The sequence below is a fragment of the Canis lupus genome, chromosome 10 (assembly GCF_003254725.2).
Source record: "Canis lupus dingo isolate Sandy chromosome 10, ASM325472v2, whole genome shotgun sequence".
In the NCBI taxonomy this organism is placed as follows: Eukaryota; Metazoa; Chordata; class Mammalia; order Carnivora; family Canidae; genus Canis; species Canis lupus.
Window position 1 is genome coordinate 40,265,585 of NC_064252.1, and position 25,456 is coordinate 40,291,040.

Below are 25,456 nucleotides of genomic sequence, written 5' to 3' on the forward strand. Positions count from 1 at the left end.
CAGAGAAAGAGATGTTCCATACACAGTATAGACTTCAGTTTAGAATACCTACATTGTCCAGGGCAATATAGTGTCTCTATATTTTCTTTTTTAGATTTCATTTATTTATTTGAGAAAGAGAGAGAGTATATGAGCAAAGGGAGGGGCAAAGGCAGAGGGAGGGAGAAGCCGACTCCCCGCTGAGCAGGGAGCCTGACATGGGGCTCGATCTCAGCACCCTGAGATCATGACCTGAGCTGAAGGCAGATGCTTTACTGACTGAACCACCCAGGTACCTCATCTATATTTTCTTAATCAATTCTATGAAATGGATTATTTGATGGCACAGTTATTTTAAAAGTCAACTCTACAACCAATGAAATTGAACAAATAAGCTACTTGCTCTATACTCAAATCAATAAGGAAGCCTGCTAGGTTACACTTCCATACATAGTAAATATAGTTTCCATTAATGTACTCAGAGAATCTAAGAGCTGAAATGCCCAGAAATCTCCTGGGATTCACAGCCTATTTATTACATAGTCTACTAAGTACAGAATCCATGGGATGAGGCAAACAATTTCTTGGTGATCATTTCCTGTGACACAGCTCTCACTTCCTTTGGGGGATAAGACACTTCTTTTCTGAGAAGTGAAGTGGTACTAATGGTCTTCCTTGTTTGTGTTGCCTTCTGCATCATAGCACCTTACTATTTTTCTTAACTTGGGGCATTGGGTACAATGAAAACTTGACTAGGTGATTTTCATTTAACAACTTTTCAAAATTTAAGAGCAACAATCATGTCTTTTTCTTTTTTGTTTTCAGATAAAAATACCTCAATTCCTTCAATAACATTTCATGGGATATCCATTTATGAAGTGTTGCACTATTTTGTTATTGTTCCTTTAGTTTCTACCTGGTTATTTTTTTAACATAAGGCCGGGAAGATCTTCTCTCAATTTTGATTCTGTGGTTCTATACATGCATCCTAATATTGTGCTCACTTCACACATTTAGTTTTAGATTTATGACATAATTCATATTTATTGTGGAAACATAGAAAATGTACAGAAGTATCAAGAAGATAAATACATTTGTGAGAATATGGGGTCAATTCTTTTAAAAGAGAGACTCAATATAACAGTAATATAAGTAGGTTGGAAGTTTGTTTTTTTCTTACATAAAATCCTGGGTAGATACTTTAAAGCTGCTATGGTAGTTCCCAGTCACCAGAGAATTTTCTATCACTTTTGCTTTGCTCTCACTACTGTGGAGTTTCTGTCTTGTTTCCAAGTTGGCTACACTGGCTATTGCCATAATGTTTTAATTCCAGTGAATTGGAGGAGAGGCAAAGAGAAGGAGAGAATAGGTTGATTCCTTTTAAAACACTGATCAAATATCACATCCCTTCACTGATCATTGGCCAGAAGTTGGTCATATAACAACACTTTGCTGCAAAGTTTCTAGACTAGGTAGCTATATTTGGAGATCAAATTATCCCATCTTGGGGAGGGGTGAGATGATGTAATACTTGTTATTAGTGTTGAATTTTATTTTTCTACAGACAGTATTCTTTTTTTATATGTACTTAATTAGAATCTATTGACATTTTCAGTTAGATATTTTTTCTCACTATCATATAGTGGGCACTCTTCCAATTTACTAAAATATCTTTTTTTAAAAGATTGATTGATTTTGGAGACAGAAAGAGAGAGAGAGAGAGAGAGTGAGTGAGAGAGCATGCAATAGGGAGGGGCAGAAGGAGAGGGACAGGGAGAACCCCAAGCAGACTTCACACCTAGCATGGCGCCCGATGCAGGGCTGGATTCCAGGACCCTGAGATTATGACTTGAGCCAAAATCACGAGTTGGACACTTAACCGACTGAGCCACTCAAGCATCCCTGAAATATCTTTATCTACAAGAAGTCTACAGAATGTTTATTTAATTCAATCATTAAGTGGTAATTATTTAACTGATTACAGGGCACCTAATTTTTCAGGGTTTCAATTCCCCTTTAAATAATCAAGAGTAAATATCTTGACCTACCCTTAAATCCTAGTCTACACTTTATCCCTAGAATAAATTCAGAGCAGATAATAGTCTAGAAAAATGCTTATGAACTTTGTTGAAAAGATAATTTTGTTTCATTTAAGAATTTCTTCTTTAGAAAAGTTGTATCTATGTGTATTCCTACACTAAGTGTATACATTATTTTTTCACTCTCCACTCTTCAAACATAAGGCCTCACCAACAAAAATACCCTAGATAATTTAATAGTTGAACACCGTATCATATTATTAATTTGGATTGAATTCATGAGCTATTAAACACGTTTATCAAGTCATGTTTGCAACATGTTGCATTTGCAACAACTTTACAAAGGGCCTCCCTTCCCATCTGAAAACCATGTCCTTAAAAAGGCTTGGAAGATCCCACATGGCAGAGCTTGCCACAACTCAGTACCTTTCCTCTGTTACCATACTGCCCTTTCCTCACCCCATTGTAGTCATGTGGCCAACCTCTTGCCTCTGTGCTCATCCTATGCCCAGAATGTTTTTCCACCCACATCCTCCGTGTGTACTCCTTCAATTCCTTCAGGACACTATTCACTCAAATCTCATCTCAGCCAATGAGATCTCCCTGACCACCACTAGAAAAAATCAACCCTCCCTGCTACCCTCACTCCCCTGCTTTATTTGTTTCCATACTCTTCTCCACTGACATATTGTAGTTGTTCACTTGTTATGTGTATACTGTTGCCTCCACTAGAGGGGATGCCCCCAAAATAGGAATTCTAACTCTTTTGACTATCATTGCCTGTCCAGTGTCTGGAACAGTGGGTGATGTCTATTATGTAACAAATATATTTTTGCATGTAGGAAGAGCATTAAAAGTCAGCAAAAGGTTATCAAGAACCAGGACTAAACCTTTACCAAGTCCTTGAAAGGGAAACCTGGTTAGAATTGGAGCAGTATATATAGTCTAGCTCTGGGCAAAGCACTAAGGAGAAAAGGCAATACAACAATTGCAGAGTAAGAGCTAACGCGGGGTGGGGCGGGGCTGGGGGGTTGGTAAGAGGCAGAACAAACAGGTCAAGTTGAATGTGGTGGTGGAAAACCGTGGCTGCCACGCTGAGGAGTTTCAGGGCCTCTTTCAAAATCATCAACTATGAGTGATGATTCTAAATAAGCAATTAAACTGATTCCAAAATTCTCAAGAGCAGCTCGTTCAAATTCAAATTACGCTTCTCATGAAGCCAAAGGATTTCCCAGAATAAATGTATTCCTGGTGTTACACACTTCTCCAATGCATGAAACAAACGACTGTTAGATGTCTACAATTACATGCTTTCATTCTGTTAGTGAAGACATCCTTTTAACTTTTCTGCCTGCTTCCTGGTATGTTATGGGTGATGACATTGTCTCTTAGGTCTCTAAGATGCCAGCAGTATTTTTCCAGTATGTTCCTTTGCCTAGTCATCTGTTTTCCAAAGAAGTGTTTTAATTTGAAAGTCTATTTCTTGACTACAGTGCTTGCCCTTTCTACATCATGTCATCTGATTAAGCCAAGCTATTTTTTGCTAGTCATTGCTGGCTTTAACAATATAGGTGGGGTACTGCACTACGTGGTTCTGATTATGTGTAAGCATCTAGGATTACAGACACTTTGAATAATAAGTTTACTTACAATGTTTCAGGGCTTTAAGCTACTTTTTCACTTTTTAATAACTTGCTTTCCCTTGGAAAACACGATGCACAGGAAATGCTTCTTCTCTAGCTTACTGACATGCTTTCAAGAAAGAAATTAATATCCTTAATCAATGAGGATTTTGTTGGAAAAAACAATCATATAAAAATGAGGCTTCTATAAATTTTACTTTTCAGGGAGTATTAAAGTGAAGTGCTGCTATTTAATTTAATTTGTGAAAGCATTGGCCATACTGACTCGGCATTCTGAAGCCCTTATTCTAACCTCTGCACACAGGCCTGGCTAGCCATGCTGATGACAGATAACCCCTCACTTCACAGACTGCCTGTTTCACAGGGAAACTGATTTGTGTCGAGGCTTCTTTTCACTGGCGTTTTTCTAAGAATTATTCATAAAAGTCTGCTTACAGATATTTAGATTTGAATGACATTCATAAATAGATGAATCTCTCAATTAATTGAATATATTTTCTGATTATCTCTGGTCTTCAGTCCTGAAGTGGTGGACTTATTTTAATATTCCTAAAGAAATAAGTTGCAAACATCATTTATCTTCCTACAATGAAACATAGAGCAATGCAATGTCTTTTTTTTTTTTTTTTTTTTTTTTTACAGAATTTCTGCTCGGCTCATGAGCTCTTTTATTAATTATAATAATATGTTTATATATTATTTGCATTTACCTTTGTAGATGACCATATGTCTCTGAATAATGACTTCTTTTTCTATTCTTTTCAGTCCTCGTATCTTATTTCTTTTCATTTCTCACTCCACTGTCCAGGATCCACATTTCAATGTTAAATAGAAGGGGTTATCTGTTTCTTATTCTCTTAAAGAGACTTTTAAAGAGGATGCTTTACGTGTTACCCGTTTACAGTCATGTTGGCATATGATTTTATTTTTTAAAAATAAGATAGTTTTATCTGATTGGAAGTTTCCTTTTCTTACTTCTTTGAAATGTGTTTACACCATAAATTCATGTTGACTGTCCTCAAATGGTTTGGTTGTATCTATTATGAATATTATACTTCTCCTGTCTTAATCTATTAATCTCAAAATCTGTATTATGCATTTAAAATCCTTATTACAAACTTGAATCCTGAGATAACCTTAAATTCATAACTCAGAAGGAATATTTGCCTGTAGTTGCCTTTTAATGTCAGATTTATTGAGGCATAATTTAGAAACAATCAAATATACTCCTTGCAGGTGTTTGGTTTTGTGAGTTTTGACAAGTATATACAGTCATGTAACCACAATCAAAATACATAATAGTTATATGGTCTCTCCTTCTTCGTCTGCCAGGAGGTTGTCTATGAAACTTTAGTAAGAAATACTCTCTCCCAAACCTCAGGCCCTGGCATACTGATATGTTTTACATCCCTATAACTTTGCCTTTTCTAGATTTCCATGCAGAGTTATTTTATGGACTCATCCATAAAATATTCTTTCACTAAGTGTAATGCTTTGAGATTCATCCATGTTGCATTATCAATCATTGTTTCCTTTATATTTCTAAGTAGTATTCCATTGGATGGATGTACCTCCATCTTTTAATTCATGTACCAGTTTTCTGATACCTTGTTGTTTCCAGATTAGGGTGTTTTTTTTTTTTTTTTTAATGAATCTGTTATGCGCCTTTGTATAGAGGGTCTTGTGTGAACATAAGTTTTAATTCTAAGGGGTAAAGAGTAAGAAGTGATATGGCAGGGTCAGAGGTTAAGTGTACATTTAGCTCCAAGACCCTGTTGAGCTGCATTCTAAAGTGGCTGTGCCATTTTGCATTCTGCCAGCAATGTGTTAGCATATACTGTATGTAAATTTCTTTTTAAATGCTGTATTTTGGGGGCATCTAGGTGGGTCAGTCAGTTGAGTGTTCAACTCTTGGTTTTGGCTCAGGTCACAATCTCAGGGTCACGAGATAGAGCTCCTTGTTGGGCTCTGTGCTCAGCAAGGAGTCTTCTTGAGATTCCCCTTTCCCTCTGCCCCTCAGGTTCCTCCACTGCCCCACTCACTCTCTAAATAAATAAATAAATGTTGTATTTTTTACAGTAAAAGACTATATAATATAGTGACTCATCTGGCTGCATATTTTAGACAGTATATAGTTATTTTTATCTTAAATAAATAAATAAATAAATAAATAAATGTATTTTTTACAGTAAAAGACTATATAATATAGTGACTCATCTGGCTGCATATTTTAGACAGTATATAGTTATTTTTATCTTCCATACCTGATGATTTCAATATCTGAATTCTCCAGGAGTCCATTTTTGTCATTTCTATTTTTCCTGATTCTTACTTCAGGTCACCTATTTCCCTGGAGGATTGGTATTGTTGTGAGAATTTTTTCACTGGAAGCTCTTTTTTTTTTTTTCCACTTTCCAGAGAGGGTTTCCATTTGCCAGTAACCTAGGCTTGTAAGTCTCCACTGTAGCACACTCCCTGATGTTAACCTAATGAGGCAGTTTGTCTTTTGCTTTAGCCTCTAAGGATGAACTCTGGGCTTAGCCCACAATGTGGAGTGCTTACCTGTAATTTCCCTAAGGAAACACCACACTGACCACGCCTTTAGCTCATGATGTTGCTGTTCCTGTCTTTTCTGTTCCCTTCTTCCTCATCCTCCTCCCCTTCTTCCTTCTCTCCTCTTTCTGGCCCTTGGAGATTCTCAGTGACTCCTCGATCAACAATTCAACTCCCATAAAAGTGTTTCTGTCTACCAGTAGACTTGTACAAGAATGTTCAAAGCAATTTTATCCATAGTAAAAAACAAATAAACAAACAAACAAACAAAAACTTGGAACAATTTAAATGCTCATCAGCATAGAATGGATAAATTAATGGTGGTATGTTCACAGAATGGAATTCTATATAGTTAGTAGATTATTCTATATAGTTAGTAGATTATTAATACATAAATCCCAGAGACATGCTGAGTGAAAAAAGTCAGACACAAAGTATTTATATTATTTCATTGTAGCTCCATGTAAGGCAAATCCATGATGATAGTGTAGAAATACTGGTCACTTTTGGGGTTACTGATTGAGATAAGACAATAGGGAACTTCAAGTGTTGCAGAAAATATTCTATATTTCAGTTTGGTAAGTGGTTACACAGTTTCAAAATATTTTAAAACTCATCAACATGTACCTTTAAAATTTATATATTTTACTCATGCAGATTATACTTTGATTAAAAAAACACATCACCAAAATACAAGCAAACAATAACTTCTAGCACATGGAAATGTTTATAAAATGTCAAATATTTAGCTAAGAAAGTTAAGGGAAAAAGTCCAGCAAAAATCTATATCTTTGGAAATAAATATTTGTTTGAGACGCTCACTAATAGAACTCTTTGAACTTGGGTGATTTGCATTATTTGAATGTGAATTGAGTCTCTGTTTATTTTTCTTTCACATTTAAGAATCTTTTAAAGTTGAGTGATTGTGCCTATTTCAGCTCTACAGAAAGTGAATGAAAGTACAAATATTCTCAATGGATTTAGAAATTTGGGAATCTTCAATTGAAAATTTGAGCCTTTCAGCCTTATGGAGGCTCATGATATGTTCTGATTCCACATGCTCACTTAGTTTTCTTAAAATGGTTTCGACACTGAGTGGGAAGAATTGTTAAACCAGGAAAGAGGTTATCAGAATACCATCTGCTTGGGGCTGTAGAGTAGGAGGCACACTCTTCATTTTACTTCCATGAGGAAACTTTTAAAGTTTGATATGTCCTTCCCTATGAAAACTATTATGTTCCAGTAAGCACTAATGATTAACTATATCAGAGAATTTTTAAAAAATTTATCCATAGAGTATACTTAAATACAATGAACAGAGGTAAAAACTGAAAAGAAAAAAAAATCCATAATCAATCATTAAATAAAGCAGTGTGATCATTTTGTTAATTAGTAGGTGACTAAATGCATAGATCATTGTATGGATCATTAATACAGGTCACCAGCAGGTAATGAAAATATAATTAATAACTAATAGAAGCAGGACAATCTATCCTTACTAGAAATGTGAACAGGACTGATTGAACTTGATTTGCTACAACTTGTTCTTTGTTTTCTCTTTCCAGGGTTTTTTTCATGCCACTTTTGAAATTATACAGCTGAGAAATCCTTTTTCCTATTTACTCCTAAGTGTTCTAGAACAGCCTTCCCTCCTCACATTTTTTCCCCCTGAAAATCAACTATTCTTCTTCTCAGATAGATAACATTTTTATATGAAAAATCGGGTGCATTTCACAAGCCTACTATTCTGTGTTAAAAAATTCATTTTGCTTGATGAGTTTTAGGGTTCAGTACATACATTGAACATTGCTTAAAATTACTATCACAATGTACACTGAACTTAGTTTATTTGCAGTCCTGTACAAACACTGTTAAAGTTGAGTGACAAAGATTAAAAGGAAAAACAATCCTTTGGAAAGTATTTCAAAACAAAACAAACTAATAAGGTTTTAAATGTAAAAGAAATAGACATTGTCAATCTGGCACAACCCCTAGGATGAAAAGGCCCAGGCTAATCACTGTCCAGTTAATTTATTCATTTTTTTTCTCCCAAGTTGTTACTACTTCTGTCTTTTTTTTAAATGAAGAAAACATTAAAGAATTACTACTTCTGTTGAAACTTGGTATCTATAGCTTATACCTTGTGATGTTAATTAAAAACATAATTTTTATGTACTTATCACAAAGGAAATATCATTTCATTAAAATCCAATTAGATTCGGACAATATCTGTAAAGACTACGGAATCACTGCTGTTTGAACACAGCCTGCTTTGTTCTGTTTTCATTACTTGAATAAAAGCAACCACAACAAACAATCAAAGAAAAAAAATGTATTAATCTCTGAGGTTACAGACACTTGCATTTTGAGTAGTATTTTGTTAGGAAGGCAAACAACATGGAAGATTTCATGTCTCTAAGAGCACAGTCTATTTGACCTTATTTCTAACTATGTTTTTTTGTCCCTCTCCAAGGAAAATAACCTTCCGTCAGAAAAATTGATGAGACCTAGTTCAGAAGTTGTATTACGGCCATTTCAAGATAAACAAAAAATTATAAGGCTATGTGTTCATTAAAACAACAACAACAACACAAGCTAAAGCCAGAAAAACTTCATAATATTTGTAGATTTTTACTTCATTCAACCCAGCAAGCTAATAAACAGAGACACAAAGAATTGAAAAGTAGGTATCTTAGGAATTGACCTTTTGTCTGAGGAATCTAAACAAGCAGTGCCAGAGAGATCAGAATTTAGCTAAGCACTACACTTGGCAAAGCTTGTTTGAAGGACTGCACGGAATTTTTGTGACAGGTTTAGCACCAAGCTGGCCACATATGATGAATTCAATAACTACCTCTTTCACAGAGAAAGGTTGTAAACAAGGAGTTTACTGTAAATATTTTTGAGCGCTAAAACAGCAGTCTGAGGTGCCGCCTCTGGCTCAGAATGGTTGGGCTTTCTGTACACCTTAACCACAGATGACCTGAGTTGTATTAGACAAATGAACTGAATGTTTGCAACTGTACTTTCTTTATTTGTCAAATATTACTAATAATAGAATCTACTTCAGAGAGGACTTGGGTATTAAATGATTGTAAATTTGAAATGTAACTAGAACACACCCAACACACTTGGTATTTTTATAACTACTCCTATGGAAGGAACGAAATCTTATTTGTGAAGGGACGTGGGACAAAATAATAATCTCATGTAGTTTTATATAATTTATGCAATACATATTAATAATTAGAATAGCTTGAGAATTTTTTCCTTGAATTATTCAAATAAACAATTTAAGAAAACTGATATTTTGCCTCATGTTCAAAATTAATGATAGAGTAGTCTTAGATATACCCCATAGTATGCTTATTTCACCAAGTTTAGAATGACAGATGATACATTGTGTACATGATAGACACTCAGTAATGTTTGATGAATGAATGAATGGAAAAATGCTCAAGTAAATGGAATTAAATGTAAAAATTTCTTTCAATTATGTCAGTGAAGTAAGGTCAATATCAAAATTACCAAATTTTAAAAAAAGCATTATATTTAAATCAATTTGTCAACATAGAGTATAACACCCAGTGTCATCCCATCAAGTGGCCTCCTTAGTGCCCGTCACTCAGTCACCCTACCCTCCCACCCTCTTCCCCTTCTGCAACCCTTTCTTTCTCAGAGGTCGGAGTTTCTCATGGTTTGCCTTCCTCTCTTTTTTTTTTTTTTTAATTTTTATTTATTTATGATAGTCACAGAGAGAGAGAGAGAGAGAGAGGCAGAGACATAGGCAGAGGGAGAAGCAGGCTCCATGCACCGCGAGCCCGATGTGGGATTCGATCCCGGGTCTCCAGGATCGCGCCCTGGGCCAAAGGCAGGCGCCAAACCGCTGCGCCACCCAGGGATCCCTTTGCCTTCCTCTCTAATTCAAGATTACCAAATTTCCCTCAAAGACGAAGCCCTAAAATTGAAATAAATCTCATGGCTGCATCAAAATTAAAAGCTTTTGCAGAGCAAAGAAAATTATCAACAAAACAAAAGGCAATATATTGAAAGCAAGAAGATATTTACAAATGGTATGGGGTTAATATCAAAAATATATAAAGAACTTCTACAACTCAGCACCAAAAAAACAAACAATCCAGTTAAAAAAAAATGGGCAGAGGACCTGAATAGATCCGAGTAACTTCCAAAGAAAACATAAAGAGACTAACAAACACATTTAAAGATGTTCAACATCACTATTCATTGGGGAAATGCAAATCGAGACCGCGATGAGATATCATTTCACATCTGTCAGAATGGCTGTAATAAAAAAAAAAAAAAAAAAAAAAAAAAAAAAACAAGAAATAATAGGTGTTGGTGAAGATGTAGAGGAAAACCCTCATGCACTGTTGGAGAGAATGTAAAGTGGTGAAGCTACTGTGGAAAAGGGTATATGGAGTTTCCTCTAAAAATAGAAATACCATGTGATTCAATAATTCCACTACTGGACATTTACCCAAAGCAAACAAAAACAGTAATTTAAAAAGATATATGCACTCCTATGTTTATTGCAGCCAAGATATGGAAACAACCTAAGTGTCCATAAACAGAGAGGATGTAGCATATATATAGTCATGTGTGTATATATGTATTATGCATACATGTACACACATACATACTGAAATATTATGCAACTATAAGAAAGAATGAGATCATGCCATTTGTGACAACACAGATGTACCTACAGGGAATAATGCTAAGTGAAATAAGTCAGACTAACAATGACATATACCACATAATTTCACTCATATGTAGAATCTAAAAAACAAACACACGAATAAATGAAAAATGGAATCAGATGTATAAATACAAAGAACGAACTGATGGTGGCCAGAGGGGAGGGAGAGGAATGGATGAGTGAAGGACAAATGGGTGAAGGTGAGTGGGAGATATGAGCTTCCAGTTATGGAATGAATAGGTCACAGGAATAAGAGGAACAGCATAGGGACTACAGTGTTTGATATCATAATAGTATTGTATGGTGGCAGATGGGAGCTACACTCATGGTGAGCAGAGCTTTAAGAAGAGAAAACTTGACTCACTATGTGATACACCTAAAACTAATCTAACATTGTGTGTCAACTGCTTTCTTGAAAAAGAAATAGAAAGGGGTTTGGGTGGCTCAGTTGCTTAAGCATTTGCCTTTGACTCAGGTTGTGATCCTGGAGTGTTGGGATTGAGCCCTGCATCTGGCTGCCTGCTCAGCTAGGAGTCTGTTTCTCCCTCTCCCTCTGTCCCTCATCTGCTCATTCTCTCTCTCTCTCTGTCTCTCAAAAAAATAATTAAGTAATCTTAAAAAAGAAGAAAAAGAAAAAAAATTCAATATATTTTAATTTGGGCTTTAAAAGAATTAGGCTTTTTTACATTTATTTTATTTTATTTTTTTAATTTTTTATTGGTGTTCAATTTACTAACATACAGAATAACACCCAGTGCCCGTCACCCATTCACTCCCACCCCCCGCCCTCCTCCCCTTCCAACACCCCTAGTTCGTTTCCCAGAGTTAGCAGTCTTTACGTTCTGTCTCCCTTTCTGATATTTCCCACACATTTCTTCTCCCTTCCCTTCTTTTCCCTTTCACTATTATTTATATTCCCCAAATGAATGAGAACATATAATGTTTGTCCTTCTCCGACTGACTTACTTCACTCAGCATAATACCCTCCAGTTCCATCCACGTTGAAGCAAATGGTGGGTATTTGTCATTTCTAATAGCTGAGTAATATTCCATTGTATACATAAACCACATCTTCTTTATCCATTCATCTTTCGTTGGACACCGAGGCTCCTTCCACAGTTTGGCTATCGTGGCCATTGCTGCTAGAAACATCGGGGTGCAGGTGTCCCGGCGTTTCACTGCATCTGTATCTTTGGGGTAAATCCCCAATAGTGCAATTGCTGGGTCGTAGGGCAGGTCTATTTTTAACTCTTTGAGGAACCTCCACACAGTTTTTGAAGTATAGTTAACACACAATGTTAGATTAATTTGAGGTATACAATATAACGATTCAACAATTCTATACATTACTCATTGCTTATAACCATTAGTGTACTCTTAATCCCCTTTATCTCTTTCATCCATTCCCCCACCCTGCATTTATTTTAAGCAATTGCCAATTCTTCTTGGGTTTTTTTTGAGTATAAAACTAGTTTTATAAGCTTCATGCTAAGTTCACCTTTCCTATGATGCAATGATTTCACTCAAGATGCATACTCTGGACAAATTCTCGTGCACATGTAACATGTACTGAAAGACATGGCTGAGTATGTTCACAGAGATATTCTTTGTCAAAGGAAAAAGCTGGAACTAACCTATCACTGTCGATGGGAAAATGGACAAATACAAGAAGAGTCAAAATTTTATATTAAAAAGATACCTATTCTCCTCAAACTGTATCTAATGATTCAATATGGAATTACAGCAAGGTTAAATGGAACATACTACTTCCAAAATTGATGTGTATTTCCTTAATTCACACCAAACACAAAAATCAGTTACAGATGGATTAAAGGTTTAAATGTGAAAAGAAAAACTTTACAACTTTTGGAGAAAATCTAGAATATCCTTATGAACTTTAGGGTAAGGAAGGTTTTCTGTTTTTTTAAGTTTTTTTTTTTAATATCATCTGGTTTTTTTAATTACAATATTACAGTATCATATTGTTATAGATGAGTACATAGAAGCTTTCAGAAGTAATTTGCCAAAAGTCGCACAGACATCTTAATACTTTTATTAAGCTAATAATTTTTGAGTATTTACTATAGATATGATACCATTCTAGGTACTAAGTGTATATTTTTTTAATAGTTATGGAAGTTTTTATTTAAATTCAATTAATTAACATAATTATTTTTAGTTTCAGAGATAGAGTTCAGTGATTCATCAGATGAATATACTACCTAGTGCTCATTACATCATGTGCGCTCCTCGATGCTCATCACCTGGTAACTTCACCTCCCCTCTACTCCCTCCAGCAACCCTTAGTTTGTTTCCTATGATTAAGAATCTCTTATGGTTTGTCTCCCTCTCTGATTTCAACTTCTTTAATTTCTTCCTCTCTTCTTCTATGATCTACTGTTTTGTTTCTTAAACTCCACATATGAGTGAGAGCATATGAAAAATTTTCTTTCTCTGATTGACTTATATTGCTTAGCATAATACCCCCTTGTTTCATCCATGTAGTTGCAAATGGCAAGATTTCATTTTTTTTGATGGCTGAGTAGTAGTCCACTGCATATATACACCACATTCATCTGTCGATGGACATCTGGGCTCTTTCCATAGTTTGGCTACTGTGGACATTGCTGCTGTATAAATATTGGGGTACAGGTGCCCCTTTGGAGCACTACATTTGTATCTTTGGGGGATTTTAAGCAACCGCCAATTCTGAACTAAAGGTTATTTTCCCCAGGTTTTATAAAATGAAAACTTGTATTGTAAGGAGTTTTTTAGGGACTAAATCAAAAAGGAGAATTAAAATGCATTTAAATATCATAATTCAATTTTTTGGACTTCTAGTAATTACTGTACCAATGTAGTCATCATGTTAGATAAAGTATTTATATGCATCACCATCAAGGTCACAAAACTTTCTTTTCTATGAATCTGTGAACTTCCTCAGTTGTTTTCTGGTGGCAGTTTTTATTTCTGTTTTGATTTTTAATATTTATAACTTTCTCCTGGCACTTATAGAGAGCTCAATAATTGTTTATTTAATGGACAAAATATATAATTAAATTTGGTTATATTGACTGTTAGCCAGTGCTACTCAACTACTGCTCCCTCCTTTTGTTTTTGCACCAACACAGAGTTGGGAAACACAACATGCTGTAATCAGTAGGGCATCTGGGGAGGCATGTCCCAAAGAGTAGTGTATCAGTAGAAATGGTGGGTGTGCTATGGGTGTGAAATACGAAACCCCTCCTCTTCCTTCTCCTTAAGCTGCTGACATTCTTCTCTAAGGTAGCATTTCCCCAGATGAAATGAACCGCCTCACCCATCAGGGTCCTCATCTGCTTGATATCTTCACCTCTGGTCATTCCAACTCACCTGCTAATCCATACTTCAACTGGTATCCACTGGCTTTGGCAATGCTGCTTCCTCTACTTTCAGTGCAGTCTTGCTTCTTCTTGACTATTCTATGGTTCTTCAAAGCACATTGCAGAGACTCCTTCATGGAATGCAGGACGGCTTGAACAGAAAGCAACAGCACCATCTTTGAACTCCTAAAGTACTTTGCATGTCTTTAAACAAATTAGACATCTCACTTAGCAAAGTTGATGTTATTTGTGTTTGTAGATATTTATTCCTTCCTCAACTGCAAAATCCTAGGACAGAGATTTTTCCTGTTTTACCCAGTGAGATGCATAGATCAATGAATATGTTTACTATGTTACATATGGAAAACTATTTGCAGACCTGATGGAAATACCTGTGCTTCCCAAATTAATAATTCACTTCAAGTTTTCAATTTCTTAAAGTCCGTGTAGAATCAACGTAAAAGTTCGCCAATGGGGCAGCCCAGGTGGCTCAGCGGTTTAGCGCCGCCTTCAGCCCAGGGCCTGATCCTGGAGACCCGGGATCGAGCCCCATGTCAGGCTCCCTGCATGGAGCCTGCTTCTCCCTCTGCCTGTGTCTCTGCCTCTCTCTCTCTCTGTCTGTCTCTCATTAAAAAAAAAAAAGTTAGCTAATGGATTTCAGTGCTATGAAATGTCACACTTTATCATCTTCAACTGTCCAGTAGTCATAAAGGAATGTAAACCAGGAGTGGTTAATTCAATTGCACACAAGTGGCATTGCAAGTTAAACGTATGTAGACATATTAGTAAAGAAACAAACTTGGCCCCACTTATCCTTAAGTATAGATGCTGGGGAAAGGGGCAAACAATTGTGAGAAATGTCGTGCAGAAAGAGGACAGGTAACCAAGAAATCATACAGCAACTAACATTAACTTTGGACAAAAAGGAGGCTTCTCTGAGGGAAGGAATGAACATTCTAGCTGAGATTCAAAGAACGAATAAGAGTCAAGTAGGAGAAGGCAAGGGGTGAAAGACAACCCATTTTTATTGTGGAATTGTAATTAAATAAGAGCCTTACTGTGAGAAATTATTCTTTTTCATCAAGACGGAATATAGTCCAACACATTTTGACAGATTTTCCCCACTGCCATGGCAATATTCATAGCAGATTAGCAATATAGAGTGGTTTTCAATAAAATGTCAACACTTCTCATTACGGTGTGTTTAACAATGAAATCTCACTCAAGAAAATATTGTGACTTAGATCTCTAAGGTAAATATTATGAAATGAGAACTAATGCTGGTTGTTGAGTGAAAGTACATCAGCATCATATTTTTATCCTGCTAGCAGTCTTCTTTAGAACTGCGTTTAACTATCAATTTACATTCTTAAATATTGAAGAATAACTGATAGTTTTCATCAGCATTTGTACATGATAATTTGGTTACAATGGCATTTTTTAACATCGCTGTAAAAAATGTGAAAGCCTCATCATAGTAATAAAAAATAAGGAAAAAATAATTAATTTCCAGTAATTACTTTGTTAAAAATTCCTCTAAGTAGAGAAAGAGGAAAGGAAAGAAAACTTCTTTTAGAATAGGTCCATATTAATAATTGAAATAATCTTTACAAGTGCATAACATGACATGTGATTAAACCAAAATGAATATGATTAAAAGTCAGGGTTTCTTTTTATGCTTCGCTTAACCAAAACAATTCTGGAAAAGTCATTAAAATAATACAGTGGCATAAAAATAAAATTGAATATTATAAATCACATTTCTCTAAGAACTAGAAACTATAACTTAAGATGAGCAATCACAATGAGTGAAGTTTAAATGACAGCAAGACGCTTAATATTGTCCTACAGGACCAGGGGTCCTTAAATAGATAGCATCTGTAATGTGTGCATGCCCAGGAGTGGAGCTGCTGGGTCACAGGGTATGTGTGTGTTCAAATTCACTAGGAAACAACCTTTTCCAAAGTGGTTGAACCAAGGGGCTTTCCCTCCAGCTGCAAATAAAAGTTTCTGTTTCTTGGGGTGCCTGGGTGGCTCAGTGAGTTAAGTGTCAAACTCTTGATTTTGTCTTAGGTCATGATCTCAGGGTAGTGAGATGGAGCCCTGCCCTGAGCCTGGAATCTGCTTAAGATTCCCTCTCTTCTTCTGACCCATCCTCTTATTCTCTCTCTCAATATCTCTCTCTCTCTCAAAAAAGAAAATTATGTTTCTCCACACTCTTTCCAACCACTGTCCAATTTGCAATTTTGCCAATATCATTGGTGTAAAATGTTATCTCAATCTGTTTTTAAAACGCGTCAACTGGATTACTAATAAGACTAGGCTTTTTAAATATGTATATTGGCTACAGATGTTTCTTATTTGAAATTGGTATTCTTGAACCATCTTTTAGAAACAGAAAATTTTTCTTGTTGATTTGTAGTTTTTTAAAAATAGATTCAAATTATTAAACTTTTAAACATCCATACATTATATGTGTTGCAAATATAATCTCAGCGTTTGCTTGCTTTATTACTTTCTGCATATTTTGATGCTAAAAAAGACTTTTTACTTTTAATGTGGTAGAATTATTCAATCTTGTACTTATATCAGTTTTGCTTATTGTGTTCTATTGAAAAAAATCCTTCCCTATGTCACTATCAAGTTATTTTTCTATATATTGTAAAATGTGTAAAGTTAGCTTTTCACATTTGTTTTGTCCTATCTTTAATTTTGTGTATAGTGTGAGGTAGGGATTTATTTTTATTTTATTTTTATTTTTAATATGGATAGCCAATTGTTCATCTCAATTTACTGGAAACCCATCCTTTGTCCAAATAAGAAATTCTACTCCCTCAATATATATATATCAAGATTCCATATACATGTAGTCTGTTTTCCCCTTCATTCCAAATTCATCCTAAAGATATCACTCTTTTGTTTCAACTCTATGAGGAGAGAGGTGTTTTCTCTTTGACCTCTCATCATGAAGGATCTTAGGCTTTGTCTCATGACCCCACACATTCAAACTATGCCATCATTCAGATTATAGTCTCCCAGGATCAGTGGATTTGCTGAGAACAGTACCACATTCTGTTGTCAGTTTATCCCATCAATTTATACCCTCTGCCTCCAATTTTTTTTTTTAAATCTTCATCCAAGTTTTAAAAATACAGGCTTTTAAATATCTTAAATTTTATTGGAAGATATTTTCCCACAAAGAATACAAAATTGTCAGAAACATCCACTCATTCCTTAAATGTTGACTTTGTAAATAAATGATAATTCTTTAGCTGCTATTTATGATATGGATTATGGCAGCATGTTAAACTAACATTCATATCTTACTTGAGAAGAATATCATGTCTTATCAGTAAATGGGAATAACATGAGATAAGACTACTGTAAATCATTAAAGTATTTAGCCTATTTCTAAGGATAAAATTTTAGGAATTCACTAAGTGGTGGTCACTGTGACAGACATATAATAATAATATTAATAGCTGGATATTATTTTCTAGGGTTTTAGACCTTAGAAAACATGAAAAATCTCTCCTAAGTTTTACTTTATAAACTTTTGAAACAATGATTGACAGTCATAAATAAATTATTATACAATTAATAAATAAGAGGATGACTTTGGGAATTTTTTTTCAATAATATAAAATAAATTTTTATTTTCCATTTTCAAAAAGATGTAATATGGACTAATGATGTATGAAAAGGCCTGAATATTTCAGCAAACACATGAAATACCCTCATTTAAACCTTATAATGTACAATTTTTATCAGCTACTCTGCCTCATTGCTGCCAGGCTTGTGTTGTTTTAACATAGCAATGACCCTTCAAATGGAGAAAACTGACCAGGTCACTTTGGGTTCATATCTCAACGTGGCCACTCTTATGGCTCCTTCCCTCCAGACAATCCAGGCAGTGAAGATAATGGGGTTGCTTACTGAATAGTCCTGAAACCATTATCCTCAAACTTTATCATGCATGAAGAACAATTGTCATGTTTGCCAATGGTGCAGAAACCCAGGTCCAACTCTCAGAAAATATCATTTGGAAGGTGTGGGGTACAGATAGGAATCTGCATGTTCTCAAGTAGAATAAAGCTACAGAATCTGAATCCATTTTCTTTTAAACATCATTCCTTGGAATTTCCTCCCATGATCCTGAAATAGCAGGTTATTTTATTAGATTGTCTAGGTCAGCATCTACCTGGGCCTTCCCCCATCAAAATTTTTTACTTAAATTCCATATTATGTTACAATAGATTCTCTACAATATAACATTTGCTGCTATTTTTCTTTTGCATCCTTCCTACCATCTTTTCATCTTTTGCCATTCTTAGGAGGGCAACTTTTATGTCACAATTTTTAAGTCCTTGGATATCCTTTTGCTCTCTTATAGGCATCTGAGTGACTCATTTCCATATTTCAGGTAAAAAGCCAGCATTTCATTATCTGGTTTAGGAGATCAATTTTCCTTCTTTGGGCAGAGTAAAATTATCTTTCATCTATTCATACTATATTGTATTCTTAATGTCTATTTGCTCATCTCCCTCATACATGATAAAGAATTCAAAATCCATATATGTATATTATCATTATCATTATTATTACCAAGATTGAGAAACTGTCTGGTATAGAGGGTGGTCTTAATAAATATTTATTAAATTAATTATGGCCCAGATATTATCTCAGCTCTCCTTGTTTGCTCTTTCAAATCTAGATAATGCCTTTCCCAAAATTTCTGTCCATTTCCTGGAATTTTATAATTTCAAAGTTTTTGTTGTCTCTGAGCTCCTGCCCAGGATGAATTAGTTATTTCTTTTCTTATTCCTTAAAGTGCATGGTTCCCATTTTATCCCATCAACCCAGATGTGGACTCAGCCTTTTTCTTTGGTTCATATACACATACAACACACACACACACACACACACACACACTTACCTAAAAAGCCTTTGTATGATTATCAGGCTTTGCTAAGTATTTGGGGGAGTATATGGAATTACACTGAATAGCTCTAATAATCTAAAAGTCTTATATAGCATCCCTATTCCCAAAGTGACTTCTGTGAAACTCATCGGTTTTAATGATCACGTGGGGTCCTCTGCCTTCTCTCCCCCTTGCTAGATCGCCTCTCTTTTAACATCTCAATATCTTTTCCCTTGCATTCCCTCTTGTATTTGTCCAGAGAATGCTGATTTCTCATTCTAATCATCTACCTCTAGTCCTTACAGTCAAACTCAACTTATTCCAACTTTCACAAAATTTAATGTTTACAATAATATTAGCTATATTGCTATATAGCCTGAGTGTTTGTGTCCCCTTGAAATTCATATGTTGAGAGGCACCTGGGTGGCACAGTTTGTTGAGTATCTGACTTTTGGTTTTGGTTCAGGTCATGATCTCAGGGTCATGAGATTGAGCCTTACATGGGGCACCATGCTCAGCAAAGAGTCTGTTTAAGTTTCTCTCTCCCTCTCTCTCTGTCCCTCCCTCCCCCCACCAATATGTCTCATGCTCTCTCTCTCTCTCCCTCTCCCTCAAATAAATAATAAATAAATAAATCTTTAAAAAATTCATTCATGGTATTAGGAAGTAGGATCTTTGGAAGGTGCTTAGGTCATGGAGGGGGAGCCCACATGAATAGGATTAGTACTTTATAAAAGAGATGCCAAAGAGATGGGTATAGGCCCTTTTGCTAGAAAGGAGGTGCCAATCATGAAACAGGAAGAAGGCTTTCACCAGCACACCATGCTGGCACCTTAATCTTGGACTTTCCAACTTCCAGAATTGTAAGAAATATATATTTTGTTGCCACAGGTTGAATAAAAATGACATATTTGCTTATATATTGATATTCCAGGCACTATTCTAAGCATAATAATATACAACACTTAGGTATTTCTCAGAAAAACTTCTGACATAGTCTCTTACATTGCCATTTTACAGAAAAGAAATCAAGTGACCTGCCCAAGGGCACACACCTACAAGTGGTGGAACCTAGACTTGATTCCCAAGCTTCACATCCTTACTGACTTGCTCCCCTTCTTACTATGCCTTCCAGGGGATGTCTTGGGGCTGCTGCCATGTAAGTTCCCATGTCCATGTGATATGTTGGGCTTCTGACAGCCAGACTGCTGGGGCCCACCAGGATTGTGTCCCCCCCTCATTTGCTGACTTACTACTTTAATCATCCCATAAATGCCCTGGTTCCCTATTGTCTCCCCAGTCTTAGCCCTTTTAAGGAAAATCTCTGCCCATTGATATCTTTGTCTTCTACATTCATGGCTGCTGACCAGACCCTTGTTCTGTCATGATTCCTGGTGCATTAGAATGTCTGTTATGTTATAATCCCTGATAGTTTTTCCTGGTTTAGTGTGTTGTGTAACTCATAAGCTTATTGCAAGGATTCGCTACCTCTTCCCACTTCTGATATCTCTTCTCTATACCTCCAACTTGAGGTTTTTGATACAGTCTAAACAACAGCAGAGGCTTCAGAGCCAAAATTTGGACATTATCCAGGACTGGCTTGCAGGGTAAGCCAGGTCTATATTCGACACTGTAACAACAGATTGATTCAATGTTCACCAGCTATTCTTCCTCTGTATCATTCCACTCTCTGATCCTTCTCACTCTACAGAATCCCCATTAACATATGAGGCCTTCTTATCTTTACTCAAAAAGAGGACCATCTGTATTCTCTTTCTCTTCCTATATGTTCTACAACTGAACGTTACATTAAATTTAACCTTGTAATTAAATATGGTTTTTTTTTGAAGGGTTGGTATTTCAATTAAAAAATTCATTAAGCCCATATTGAGCTCACACTCTGGCAAAAGTCAACTTCAGCATATATTTGTTTTGAGATCCACAATCAGACCTACTTCTTAGTCTCAGAACCTATAAACTTCCTTGATGTTTATTCTGGTGAAAATAACCCTAAAATATCACATTTCCTTCTAGCGACTTAACAGGAATGAATGGCCTCAAGGGAACACTTAAGCAAAAGTTTACTACAGAGACACCAGAGAGGCAAAGTAAGAATTCAGAAGGAAAGTGATTTAGAAGAACAACAGGTGAAACAGGCAGCTGATGTGGTGGAAAAGACAGCTCTGAGAAGACCCAGACCAGCCTGATCACAGGGAGAAGCAATGATCCCTGATTTAGCAAGTTGTCCAAGCCCAAAACTCATGTCTCCTTAACCAATGAAAACTATTACTTGGCATTAAACTGTGAAGTAAACAAACAAATAAATATAGAAAGAAAAGCAATTTGATCTTCTATAAGAAATGTATCTGTCTATCCAGTGAAAGAGAAGAGAAACAATAGCATAAAATAATAGAATAAAAATTGCATTTCATGACAAGGCTCACCTTGCACAGTGCCCAAGCTGCTGGAGCCAGGTGGCCTGGATTCAAGCGACATTTTATCAGGTAGTAGTTGTTTTATCTGAGGGGCAAGTCATTTAACCTCCCCAGTGTCAGTTTCATCATATGTAAAAGAGGTTTAATCAAAGTCCCTCTCTTCTAGGTCTGTTAAACTAGTTAAACTAGTTAACATTATCATCACTTTAGAATGCCTGGTGTTTTCATCATAATCACATGCAGAAATGCAGCCTATGTTTTAGAAGCAGCCACATCTAATTTATGAACCTTCCTAGGACTAACGCCACTTCCTGAGAGACAGGAAAAGGGACAACATAATCTAAAAAAAAAAAAAAAAAAAAAAAAAAAAAAAAAATGAATGGGACCTTTTGAAAATTAGGCAAATGCAGTAATGTTGCCTTAGAAAAGGGCTTAAGCCATATCAAATATTTCTTCCTTTTTCTTCCCTGATATCACAGCTGGAACAAAGAAAATCCTATTATGCAATATTTTAAGTTGCACCTTTTTAAAGGAAAATTTAAAAGCCACATATGACTGAGACAAGAAGACTGCGTATATTCAAGCAAAATACTTTTAAAGCCTAGAGAGATTTTTTTCCCCACCCATTAAAGCAAAACCATTTTAAAGTATACTATTTTAAGGGAGCGTTTTACATAATAAATCCTGAACTGCTCCATTAAGGTTCTGTATGCTAAATAATCCTTCACTTTCAGTTACTCACACCAATCAGAGGTAGAAAAGCACATCTTCAACTCTATTTCCCTAACAGTGGGAGAGAAGCAATTGAAGCCTCAGTGATGTTTTCTATCACTTACGAGATGAACTTTAATTGTTTCCAGGTTTCACATCACTTTCAATTTTATATGTAGCAAGAGTCACAAACAAGGTTAAATCTATATAAAATGAATCAGCTCATAATCTGAATTTAAAAAGAAAGTGAAAGACAAAACACATCCTAGCCGTGTACATAACACTTTGTTTAAAAGATGTAGATTGTCCAGAAAAAAAAAAAAAAAGATTCGGATTATCACAAGAGTGCCTTTTACCCTTCTCCATTTTTCACTGAAGGTGTAGAGGCTGTGTAAATTAATGAATAAATTGAATATACACATAATTATCTAATTCCAGGGAAATAGAAGAGGAAAAAAAAGATGGATTGGTTCTTCTAGCATTAAAGATTTAAAATTAAAATACATGAAACTAAATACACTGCTCTTTTGGCTTGTGAGAATCTCACCCTCTCCAGACACTACAAACACGGGATATATACAGTTCAATGATGATTACACATTGCACCATCAGATCAGAGAGCAGGTTGTCTCGATGGATAGTTACAGGAATTAAATAAGTCTTTGTTAACAAATATCTTCATAAATATAAAAATAAGGGAAAAGGCACCTTCCAGAATTCTTATAGTAACTATTCACATACTGAAACATTATTACTTTGTGTATTTAGGAGTTTAATGCATCCCAGAGTCCTTCTAATTTTTATTTTATTTTATTTATTTTTTAAGTAGGCTCCACGCTCAGCATGGAACCCAAAGTGGAGCTTGAAATTAAGACCCTGGGATCAAGACCCGAGCTGAGATCAAGAATTCAATGTGCTTAACCTACTGAACCACCAAGGCACCCCTAGGAATCCTTTCTGTAAATGAATAGAGTTCCCATAAAGTGGCTATAATGCCAACCCTTAAAAACTGAATGTTTGGTTATTGCACAGATATTAGAATCACAGATACATATATATGCAAATTTTATTTATAGAAGAGAGATGTACATATGCATGTATTTGAAAAGAGGATATGGGATAGCCCGGGTGGCTCAGCAGCTTAAGTGCCTGCCTTCTGCCCAGGTTGTGATCCTGGAGACCCGGGATTGAGTCCCATGTCGGGCTCCCTGCGTGGAGCCTGCTTCTGTCTCTGTCTGTCTCTGTCTCTGTCTCTCTCTCTCTCTATCATGAATAAATAAATAAAATCTTTAAAAAAAAAAAAAGAAAGGGGAGGATATGATAAAATCTCTCTCATTTTCTGGGTAAACAAACTGAAATTCTCAGACTATGTACTATCAAGAACATGGCATAGGACAGGTGCCTAGAATGTGTCTAGCTATCAGAGCCTCCAAATTTAGTTGAGAGGTATCCGAGAATTAATTCACTGGACTCTCCTTCACATCTACAGCCTCCCAGAAGAATAAAGAAATATTAAACTAGAATGGCCCTTAAACTGACTTTATGTCCCACCCAAGCAAACTGAGCTCAGGAGGGGTTAAATAATTTCCCAAACTCAAAATAGGATGTAGATGATAGATATTCTGTTGCTATAATTTGTGACATAAGATTGTATGCCTAGCATAAGGTGGACAAAACAGGTACTGGAAGTACACTTAGTAAGAGTAAGAGAGAATTACATGCATATTGAGGCTTCTAGACTACCTGAATGTTGACCTTCACTGAGAACTTTGCTTTAGTCAAAAAAATTTTGCAATATATATGGCAACAAAATTGTTCTTTCTAAATATGTTCAAAGATACCTTTGTCAAAGAGCTCACGTCATGGCGCAGTGTGAAATGCTCAATTCTCTACCATCCGACACATAATCAAACAAGCTGCCTTCTCTCATTCTCACTATAATTACTTAGGAGTTAATCACTATAAATAATAAATAAATAAATAAATAAATAAATAAATAAATAAATAAATAAATAAAATTAAAAGAGGCCCTAAAGGGGATCCCTGGGTGGCTCAGCGGTTTAGTTCCTGCCTTCGGCCCAGGGCGTGGTCCTGGAGACCCGGGATCGAGTCCCATGTCGGGCTCCCTGCGTGGAGCCTGCTTCTTCCTCTGCCTGTGTCTCTGACTGTCTCTTTCTCTCTCTCTTTGTGTCTCTCGTGAATAAATAAATAAAATCTTAAAAAAAAAAAAAAAAAAAAAGAATGAGGACCCTGGAATCAGATTTGGACTAAGTTCCTACTTCAACTTTTACTAACTAGTATAATCCTGATGAGTTGCTTAACTTCTCTGAACTGTAGTACCTCATCTGTGAAATGGAAAGAAAATACCTCAATTCATGAAATGGATGGCAACCCCCAAACTAAAATGCACGCTCACTTATCATTAACATGACTATTTCACTTTATTTAAATTTTCACTATCAAAGATGGAAGAGGCAAAATTATTATTTCATCCATCTACAAAGAAAGTAAGAAAAATGGATCATAATACCTTCATTCATTCATTCATTCATTCATTCATTCATTTACTTAAATTTTTTAGTTTTTTTAATATTCTTAATTTCATTTTTGTAGTGTCTGATGAGTATGTGTCTGAATGTTTGTAAAACCACTTGATCAAGCCTTTACATATGAAAAGTACATGATTAATGTATACAATCTGATAAATTTGGAGATAAGTATATACCCATCGAAACCATCAGCACAACAAAGTCATAAACATATGTACAACCTCCAAAAGTTTTCTCCTACCCCCTTATTTATTTATTTGTGAAAGCACTTACCATAAGGCCTGCCTATCTTCTGAGCAAATATTTATTTATTTATTTATTTTTAAATTTTTTTAAAAATTTATTTATGATAGTCACAGAGAGAGAGAGAGAGAGGCAGAGACACAGGCAGAGGGAGAAGCAGGCCCCATGCACCGGGAGCCTGACGTGGGATTCGATCCCGGGTCTCCAGGATCGCGCCCTGGGCCAAAGGCAGGCGCCAAACCGCTGCGCCACCCAGGGATCCCCTGAGCAAATATTTAAGTAAACAATATAATATTGTAAC

General features: G+C 35.7%; 1 long non-coding RNA gene across 2 annotated transcripts; it reads left to right on the forward strand.

The window, feature by feature from the left end:
- Nucleotides 1–23,541, forward strand: LOC112675154 (uncharacterized). Of its 2 annotated transcripts, none has more exons than XR_003145790.3 (5): nucleotides 1–271; nucleotides 13,114–13,201; nucleotides 20,238–20,376; nucleotides 21,252–21,721; nucleotides 23,190–23,541. It is a non-coding gene; the product is annotated as an uncharacterized LOC112675154 (long non-coding RNA). The 2 variants fall into 2 exon arrangements; XR_003145789.3 differs by having other exon boundaries at nucleotides 23,193–23,540.
- Nucleotides 23,542–25,456: the final 1,915 nt, after the last annotated feature.